Raw genomic sequence first — 10,715 nt, 5'->3', positions numbered from 1 at the left:
GGAGCGGGCGGGGGGAGCGGGGACACGGAGCGGGGGACACGGACTGGGGAGGGTTGTATCGGCCGTGAGTGTGTTCCAAAAGCCAGCGCTCTGTCTCCTTTTATTTTTTTTAAATCTTTTTTAAACTCTTTTAAAACTTTTTTTTTTTTCCCCGTTTATTTTATTTATTTTATCAGTGTTCAGCGTCTCCTTTCGCAACCCCGAGCACGAAGCCATCCGTCCCCGGCACCGCCCAGCACGGCCTCGTGTCGAGCCTTGGGGAAATGTTTGTCGTGCAACTGACATGGGCAATAAACAAGTAAATGAATGAAAGGAACGGCGGCAAAGCCGAACCCACCCCATGGCACACACAGCTGCACTCCCCGGAAGAGCGGCACGGAGAAGACAGCATGCCAAGATACCTGGAGAAACATCCCCTTTGGGGCAGGAAATCAAAGAATCACAGAATGGGTTGGATGGAAGGACCTTAAAATTCATCCTGTTCCATCCCTGCCATGGGCAGGGACATCTTCCACTATCCCAAGTCGCTCCAAGCCCTGTCCAACCTGGCCTTGGGCACTGCCAGGGATCCAGGGGCAGCCACAGCTGCTCTGGGCACCCTGTGCCAGGGCCTGCCCACCCTCCCAGGGAACAATTCCTTCCTAATTTCTAATCTAAACCTAATCTTCAGTTTAAAGACATTCCCCCTTGTCCTAACACTATGCCCTTGTAAAAAGCTGTGTTGATGCCATGTGGACAAGCACACCACAAGCCCTGCATCCAGTGACACGCAGCAGCATACTGAAATCCCAGAATCACAGAAGCAGTAAGTTGGAAAAGACCTCCAAGATCATCAAATCCAACTATGAACCCAGCACTACTAAGCCATGTCCCCAGGTGCCACCTCCACACACCTTCTGAACAGTTCCAATGGTGATTCCTTAGCTGGCCTTATCTTCCTCACCCCTTCCCTCCTGACTATTAGGAGCAGAAGCTACAACCTCGGGCTGTATTAGGAAAACTCATACAAGGAATAAATTTTGGGAGTGAAAGCCGAATTTCTGTTGTGCAGCACCTGGAAGTGCTGCCCAGCAACCAGCAATCAAGAAGCCCAAGAAGCCAAACACCAGGCACATAGAAAACACCCTCTAGATTTACTCTTCATTAATTAACACTTTATAAATGTGCTGGTGTAGATAATGTTTAAATAAATCTGGCCTGTAAAGACACAATGGCTCCAATGAGCCACATCCACAGTTAAATTTTTAAGAGTCCTACCAGAGTCACTTGTGTCCTGTAGCAGTAAATTCCAGGAGTTAACAATTCATCCAAGCATTAATGCAATGTGTTATTTACTACCAAGCTTTAATACAACATATTATTTACTATAATCATATCCTATTTCCTTGAAATGTGGTTTCTCTCTGCTTTAATGGTTGATTTTTTGACTTCTCCCAGGTGCTGGTGCCCACAGCAATTCCCCATCCCACTTTGTCAAGGATGGCATGTGGGAACTCCTGCCTTCTGATCAATGAATCAATCTGATTACACAGAAGCATCTTATTGTTTAAAACACCCCTGTGCTCACACATCTCACAACTTTGACATAATACCTTACTTATGCCCTTTGCTTACTTATACATTCTACCTACTTATACATTTCACTTGCTTATCTTATACTACTTATAGAGATACACATCACTCTACTTAAACATTTTCTTACTTGCTTATACTTTTTACAACTTCTACATAACACAGTACTTATGCATTTTACTTACTTACACATTCTACCTACTCTTACAGACTACTCTACTTACACGTTTTACAACTTTTACATAATACAGTACATACACATTTTGCAGCTGCTGTGCATGAGAGCTCACATTGCTGGATTGGTTTCTCTATTTCATCCATGAGCTCCACACACACTTTTCTGAAAATATGATTGGTTCTAACCCAGTGCAGCACAGTCCTTTTTTATCTATTCCCTGCTGTCTTGGTATTTAGTTTTTCAGCTTCTCCTTTCCCAATTCTTTTCCAATTTAGCACAGCTTACCTTTCAGTCCTTGATGAATTCCTGAGGGCTCTAACAGGTGGGGCTCCTGATCCAGGCAAGCAGCATCAAGACGGTGACAGCAACAAAACCCATCCTGTAATCAGCAGCCAAGTTAGTCCAGGAAATCCAAACAACAAGAGAGCAAAGGACAGGGAGCAGAAATAAACCTGTCCCACCTCTCCCCTCGAACCTTCAGACTGGAGCTGAAACCCCTCTTGGGGCTGATGTGCTGCAGCTGAAGGTGGAAAGGCCAGGTGAAGCCAGTGAGGGTAATTCCAGCCTGGTCCCACTCTGAGGGCTCTGGTAAAAATAACTAAAAATAGTTTGGCTGGGGCACACTATCAAGGTTCAAATACTTTACAACAATGGCTGCTGGGTCAGACCTGAAATTCTCCTCCTGCAGGACAGAGCTGTGGCCCTGCAGCACCTGCTGGCATCTCTGAGGGACATCAGCAAAACTCTGTCTCATTGGATTTTAATAAATGAAATGTAATTCTTCCTATGAAAAGCTGCATCAGCTTATCCTTGGCTTTTGTTCATTTAGGTGATTTATGACTCTAATATAATTTTTATTTATATATATGTATTTTTATTCAGTATTCCTGAGAATACTGGCGTAGCCAAAGCAATCCAAACCCAAAGGATGCCTCTCAAAGCTGCCCTAATTGCTACCTTGTATTTCCATTGCTGAAGCAGCATTTGCTGCCTGAAAGTCAAGGATTTTTCTTTCCATCATGCTGAAGCTTCTGGACATCTGTTGGAATATTTCCCTGGGCCCAAATGAGAGGCAAAACCCAGCCAAATTCACTCTTAGCAGTGGTCATTTTCAGATTACATTTTATGTTATTTTATTTGATTCACCAGCGCAGGACAGACAGGTTTTAAATTATCGTGAGAAGCCAAATGGTTTTTCAATACCTTGGCTAAACTGCAATTTTTAAAAATTTTATTTTATTTCTAATGATTGCTGCATGTTTGAAAACTTCATATCTAAACTTTGTTACACAATTAATTATCAAATCAAGGTCACAGCTGGAGCTCAGTCAGTCACCAGTTGCATTCGGAGCTCCAAGGATTTCCAAGTCATCCCATTCCTGCACCCCATCACAAGGTTAACACTACCAATAGACTTCTTTTTTAATAAACTAACCCCAGGAAATGAATGAGGCAATTGTCCTTCTGCTTCCAAAGCCCCGGGATGCTGCTGGTGGCGAGGGAACCGACTGAACAGGTTTCACATTTTCGTGTACAACCAAAACTCAGTGACTACACAGCCCTGGAGGCAAACCCGGGCTCCTCCTGGAGTTCCCATGTGCTTCCTGCCTCCTCTCTGCCTCCCTGGAGGAGCAATCCAGCCTCCAGCACGGCAGCAGGGAGCAGCCCTCCCCTCCAGCCTGCACGGAGGAGCTGCTCCGGGATGTGGGAATCATACCTGACGTGGAATTCCAAGCCAGGGATCCACCAGTGGGGCGTTGCTAAATCAGTTGTGCTCATGCTTGGTGTCACATGACAAAATGTTGAGGGAAAGAGAGGAAAAATCTCCCTCCAAAATGCCATGGGGGAAGAGATAAAGAAAAGACCCCAAAATTCAGGCTCTGTGGTCTTTGGATGCGAGTTAAAGCTGCCGATTCAGACAACCTGATGTTTGTCACTTCTCAAACCAGGGCTGGTCTTTCAGGGCTGTGGATTAAATCTGTCTCCTCATTTCATAGAACCATGGAATTGTTAAGGTTGGAAAGGCCTTAACCCTAAGATCATCAAATCCAACCATCAACCAACACCACCTCCATGTTCACCATTAAACCATGTCCTCCAGTGCCACATCCACACATTTTTTGGACAATTCCAGGGATGCTGACTCCACCACTGCCCTGAACAAGCCTCATCCATGAAGAAATTTTCCCTGCTATCTAATCTAACCTCCCCTGGTGCAACTTGAGGCCATTCCTTCTCATCCTGTTATTTTGCTTTGGAATAAGCCCTGGAGAAGAGGAGGATCGCCCTTGCTTGGCTTGTGGCATCCCAAAATTGGAGTGTGTGCATGCTGCAGGCTGGAGGGGGAAAGGACCCGCAGGATGAAGAGCTGAAGGCTCTGCTCTGCTAAAAGCATCAATAATGCAGCCAGTCCGATTTGCAAAATCGAGGCCACGCTTGGAAAACATCCTTTTTCTGTTAGAAAACATGGAAAGAGAGCTGGAGTGTCAGTGCTGGAGGATGGGAAGAGGAGGAACATATGTCAGATATAAATCCCAGCCCCATGGTGGGAGTAAACTCGCTCTGACAGCAGCACAGGCAGATGCCGACCGGGTCAGTCGGGAAACAGAACAAGTGGGATGGCTCTGGAATAGCTGCAGCGCGCCGTGGCCCCGGAGAAAAGCACTATTCCTGTAGGGCATGACTCAGCGTGGCTTATTAATGGTGTATCCCCCCTGTAGGGATCAGGATGTTACTGACAGATCTTCTCCAGTTGGTCTGCAGATAAATATTTCACTTCTAGTCTGAAAACTGGGATGTGACTGTAAGTACGGATCCACGTGGATGCAGAGGTCTCTTGTCTCCCCAGGCTGCTGCGCTTCCTTCGCTCCCTGGCACATCCCTGCACTCTCCCAGCAAGTTGGGAGCACCACACATTTCCAATGGTCTGGCCATTGGAAAATCCCCTTAAAAGTGGCACTTCTTTTATGACACTGATCCTCAGGCCTGCAAGCCATACAATAAACACTCCAGAAGGCTATAAGGTAGTTATAAGATAGAATAATAAAATAGTTTGGAAGCCTCATAGTTCCAGCCCAATCCTCCTCCCTAACTGGTCATGTGCAAACTGCACATCCAGAAACCCTCGTAGGGATAGAGCAACTCCCAGGCCCTCACCAAGAAAGGAACTGAGGAACTCTTTGTGGCTCTCATCTCTAACCTCAAAGCAAAGACTAACTTTAATCCTTTGGTATAAATCCAGAATAAAAATAGAGAAAATGAACGTTTGCATGAGGCTCCTACTTCTTGCTTTGCTGCAATTCCTGCTCTTTATCATCTCCCAGTTCATGTGCTTGATTTTATTTTCTCATCTGACCCCTTTTCAATTTGCCTTAATTTGATTGTGGTCATCAGCACATAGGCCAAGTCTGAGGGCTTCACTTCCCCATGTTGATTTCCATGTTTAGTTTCCCATCCCTCTCATTATGCCTCTGAATATTTCCTCTGGAAGTTACAGTTTTGTGTTAGTTTTGGCTGCAATTCTTGCTTTCCCAATAAGTTTGATCTTTGCTCACTCCTGAGAGCTACAAGCTGCACGCTGGATTGAACCAAGGATAGCAATTCTCATTCTTGGATTTAGGGTGGAATTTTTTGAGTAGCAATTGATTAATGCATCTGGGAACTGCTCCTCTAAACCTTGTTTTCTTCTGTGCAGATGACAAACCGTGTTATAGATCAGAAATAACAGTTCCTTGAACACATTTCATTAATTCCTGATTGGGAGAGCATCTGTATAACCCTGGTTTTAGGTCTGCACTCTCACAAGTACCCATTTTCACAAGTATCAGTGCGAGGACCTTTAAGACTCGAAACTCCAAGTTTTATCTCCTAGAGCAACATCTGCCCACTTAATCAGTCATTCCCCTGCAGATTACAGCCAGCAATGAAAATGGAAAAAATGCCTTGGTCTCCTCCCTCTGCAGTGAGTTTGCCTGTGAGAGCGTTCTTTCCACAGCACCATCATCACCAGATAATATATTTAATGAAAGCCATCACGTGTGTGGTGTGGGATTTCAAAGTGAGCATTGTGCCCAGCTGCACAGCTCAGCACTGCGACAGCCTGATGTGAGCACAGAATCACTGCTGTGGTCTCTCATTTTACGTTGAATTTTATCCTAAATATCCCAGGGATGATGGAAGGGAGAAAACAAACTTGGAGGCTTCAAACTCTCGGCATTGCAGGGCTGAAATGTTTAAGCAAGTGTTAAACACGGGGAGGGAGAGGCAGAGGCATCCCTGCCATGAGGAAAAGGCAGGCAGAGGAAAGGGTGGGGTGGGTGCTGGAAGCTGATGGAAGGGCCTGAGGGTCTTGGTTTGCTGCTCCTGCAGATCCCAGAGGGAGAAAGTGGGAGACAAAGCCAGAAACTTTGGAGCCTACTGGTATTCCAGTCAGGAATTTACAGGTATTTTCTTATCTGTCAGTTATTTGGGGTCTGGGCACATCTCTTTCTCCTGGAAAAACACCAGTGTGGGAGCATGGTGTTAAAGCAGAGATTCATGATACAGGAAAAATAATCCTAGGATGGCACAATGATACAATCATATCACAAACAGCATTTATCCCAGTGCAGGAAAGCTGTAGTCCAGCAGTTTGGGATGATTACAACCATAAAAGTAGATGGCATTTTTTAACCACTTGTCCTGCAGTCCTGGCAATTTCTAAGTCATGACCTTTAAATAATGCCATGATTACCTGAGAGAGAGCCTGTTTGGCTGTGAACAGTTTGCCTGGCACATGTCAGGGTGTTCATCCTGTTCTCACTATACACACCTGAGCTTCGGCTGTGCTTTCCCAGGCAGCAGGAAAGGGTGCTGGAGCCTCTTCCTGAAGCTGTGGTTCCACAGGCTCACCACCTCATCCTAGCTCTAGGCTGGGGAACTTTCCTTACTTCAGCACATCTTCTTTGTCCATAAAATATCTGGGATAACCCCTTTTAGCAGCACAGCCCCCAGTTTAGTGGGAATTCTGTTAGAGCCTGGCAGTTCACCAGGAATGACCCAAAAAAAATTGTGAAGGAGAAGCAAACTCTGCTTGAAACAAGGCTGAGGGAATTCTTGGAATACCCCTGGTTCTGTCCTGAATCAAGGGCATATGAATTATTAAGCATTTTTTCATGGTTATGGGTGAAAGGACAGGTCAATACTGTGAAACAAAGGATACAAATTTCTAATTCCCATTTCTTCATCTCTTCATTCCTCCATGGTTCTTCTCATTCAGAGTTATATTTTAGCTACTAATGGGTACTTATAGAAAGTACAGACCTAAAAACAGGTACTGGAAAGAGCAAACATGATCAGGAAGGTGCTGTCAGTGAGGTTATTGCTCAAATCGAAGCATTGGTTACTTGCACTTCTTTAATTTTAGGATAATTTGAAAAATGTTTCTAAAAATAGCATTATATACCTTCTTTAAAAAAAACCAACCCAAACTTGTTTTCCATTTCACTGTCATTTTGTACCCTGCACTGGACTGAGGGCACATTTCCCTCAGCAGCAGATGCTCAGGAACCACACATGAACCCTGATTATATATGAGCAATAGTTTTCTGGAGACTCATAATTTGGCTAAATTTGGATTTTCACAGGTGTTTCACAGGACACATTCTTGGCCAGTGTGGCAAAACTTAACCAATCTCAGCTTCTCTCTTTTCTCAACAGAACAGCTTTGTCTTTTTTGTTTTCTATAACCTCCGTTGTAGAAATGGCTGAACCTTTCAGCACAAATATCTCGGAGCCTGAAGTGAAAAATAGCTCGGAGCTTTCCAGCACAAACAGGAGAAAAAGAAACACTACCCAGCCTGGAAAACCTGGATCTTATCGTTGGGAAATGGCAGGCAGCCTTGGGAACAGGCACTGCTACGGGCAAGATTTGTAATCATTCTGATACTCTAATCTCTTTATCTTCCTGCTGCATCTCTGCTTTTATCTTCACGTTGATGCCATGGAATTCCTGGCACCTTGTTTTTCCCTTTTGCTTCATGCTGGAAATTGGAATCACTTCATTTTTATTATTTGGATCAAGCTTGGTGTGCCTTCTGTGCTGTCCCGGGCTCAGGGCTTGGGATGAGGTGTGGTTATCCTTTCCCTGGGCTGGGGGACCACGTCCCGCCAGAGGATTGAACACAAACAGAACAGTGGGAACCTTCTGAGGACATGAGGGGACAGGAGTGTCACTTTGTCACTGCAAGACGGAGTGGATGGAGACATTTGTGGTGGCAGGGAGAACGTGAGAGCCACCCATCCCTCTCCTGGCTCCTAGGAAACTGTATCTATCCCAGCTGTCCCTGGCATGGGAATTCCTTGAGGTCCCTCATCTGAATGTCCCTCCGCTTGCTGAGCAGACACTTGAATCACGATACAGCAGCTATTAATATCCCTGGCACCCAGGGCCTGGCTCCTAGGGACAGGGAGTAGCTTCTGGACACCTCCTGATATGGATTGTGGAGCACTAGGGAAGCAGGCTGGCAGATCTTTGTCTCCTAGAGCTCCCTCTCTAATTAGGCAGAGGAGGCAGCGTTCCCTGGGAGCGCAGCGCTGTGCCCCCAGAGCTGTCCCCACGCACTTGGAATTCAAATCTCCCAGCTCCAGCATGCAAACAAAGCTTGGGAAGAGCTGTCAGCGAGCAGGGAGAGCGTGTGGTCTGACAGGTTCCACCAGCCTGGCTGGCTGAAGGATGAGGCTGGGCATGGAGGAGGTTGGTGAGGAGCATTCCAGCAGCCAGGGTTGGGTGTTCAGCACCACCTGGGTCTCTCTTTCTCCATCTTTTGCTGTCCTGGGAAGTCCTTTCTGAAGTTATGGCAGGTGGAGCTCCCCTCACCATGCTGGGGCATCACCATCTTCCCAGGAGACACCTCTGGTCACTGGGTGCATCCCCCCAGCAGCCACATTTCCAAACCTGGACACCCAGCTCTGCTTCCCTCCTCTGCATTTTCCATTCAACAGCATCACTTCAGACATAATCCCAAAAAACAAGGGCCAAAATCCAGGGCTCTCTCCTGCCTCAGGAATACCCTGCCCTGTGCCTGGCATCACACCCTCCCCATCCTCCTCCTCCTCCTCTGCCCCAGCACATCTGGAATTCCTTAGCCTTTAGCAGCCAGGCTGCAACAGGATCCACACCAGAGCCTTGAGAACACCTTGAGCTGGTTATGGCCTCTGAAATTAGGCAGCCAAGAAGAGGAATTTTCTTTTATTACCTTTTTAGGAGTACCTAATGTGCACCTAAGTAAATGCTTGAATGACACAATCTGCAGGTAGTTACCTTTTCAGCATATCCAGCTCGATGGTTTGGAATTTCACCTCTCATTAGGACCTGCAGAAGTAAAGAAAATGCATATTAGCCAAAAAAAAAAAAAAAAAGGACTGAATACCTCTATCTTGCAAAATCTGACTGTAAATGTAGGGTTTGCCTTATTCTGGGGGATGCTATCAGAGTGGATCGGTGACAGGCTCTAAACAAGTACCCAAATTTTTTAAAAATCAATATATTTGTCTTTTTTGGTCATTATTTCTAAGACCACATTGCTCTTTTGTTTTGTGACAGCTTTTACTGCATTTTTGGTACCCCTTTCCTTTAAACCCCTCTAAAAACTATCCCCTATAATATCATCACTCTACTGTGACTATATGTGACACCTACTTTTCTTAGCTGAAATTATTCCTGCTAATTTTCAGTCCTGTGTTATCCCCCCTAAACTATCCTGTGGCCAGGACTGCAAACTTGACGGAATCAGGGCCACTTTTAAGCACAGTAATTAATTTTATTACCAGATCTGCTAATGGAAAGGTTGGAATGCACCTGAATCCGTGATTTTTGTCATGTTACAAGGTAAATAAGAGAGATTTTCCAGCTGGGTGGAAAATATGAAATAAGAACATGCTCACTTCAGACTTAATATTTTTTAACTGATCAAATAAATGAATATCCCTGAACTGGAAAAAAAACCAACCCAGCCATAGGAGAAAGTGGTTTTTACATCTGTATTCAAACTCTAATTGTATATTCGAAATTGCTTGGCCTGGCTGCTAATTAAGCAGCTCATTTACAGGCTGGTTAAATAACAGTCCCAACATGCCTCTCTGGGATGAATCCAGGGGATCCTGTCTCTTACCTGCTCCAGAAAGATTTCTCCAAAAAGCCAGCAAATGTCCCTGTCTGTCGGCGTTGGAGACAGACGGCACCTGCGGCCACGCTCCTCCAAAATCATTCCTGGTTCCTTGGGTGTTGTTTTAAGTGCTGCAGCTAATGAGGGAGTAGAGAGAAGAGTAAACCCTGAGTATCTGATGAACAGTTTGTTACTCCACGCCTCCAGAGGTGGTTTTGGCTCGCTCTTTGCCCATTGCTATTTCTGCTTTGCTTTGGAGCAAGGGCCGACAGCAAACTCCAGTCCTGCTGCCGGGACAGGGCAGATCCTCAGCTGGAATTCTGCTCCGACCTCAAGTTAGGCACAGGCAGAAGTCATCAGAGGCTTGAAGCCTCAGTTATTTTGTTAAAGAAAGAGTGGAAAGGAAAATATATAGGAATAAACTGAAATTGTGGACAATCTGCAAGGACTAAAATCTCAGACCAGAGACCATAAGACTTTGTAGTTTTAAAGAGATAAAGGTAGATTTTAAGTAGATAAAGAGATTAGAGCATCAGAATGATTACAAAACTGTTTGAGATTTGCTGAAGAAATCCTCTGGAAGGCTGAAATGGGTATTCTGGGTTTTAAACAGGAAGCCAAAAGGGCAAGAAATGAAATCTCCTCACCCCCATCACTTCTCTGGAGTCAGGGATGTAAAATTCTTCTTTCCTGGCGACCACAAGTGCTGGTGAGAATAACTTTTACAAAGTGGGAGGAAAGAACGTTTCTGTCCTTGAAGCTCAGTGCTGCTCTCTTAAGCAACACAGAGCTGCAAATCAAGAGACTTCTTTTCTTTCCTA

The 10,715-nt window shown here is 45.3% G+C and overlaps 1 long non-coding RNA gene across 1 annotated transcript; it reads right to left on the bottom strand.

The window, feature by feature from the left end:
• Positions 1–5,268: 5,268 nt before the first annotated feature.
• LOC121665940 lies at positions 5,269–10,054 on the bottom strand. Its single transcript, XR_006016525.1, has 2 exons — positions 9,901–10,054; positions 5,269–9,101 (listed from the first exon to the last, which is right to left on the bottom strand). It is a non-coding gene; the product is annotated as an uncharacterized LOC121665940 (long non-coding RNA).
• Positions 10,055–10,715: the final 661 nt, after the last annotated feature.

Source organism: Corvus kubaryi, unplaced genomic scaffold, assembly GCF_017639235.1.
Source record: "Corvus kubaryi isolate FWS band 111438036 unplaced genomic scaffold, C.kubaryi_AGA036_p1.0 37334, whole genome shotgun sequence".
Lineage (NCBI taxonomy): Eukaryota > Metazoa > Chordata > Aves > Passeriformes > Corvidae > Corvus > Corvus kubaryi.
This window is presented reverse-complemented; position numbering and strand designations above follow the sequence as displayed.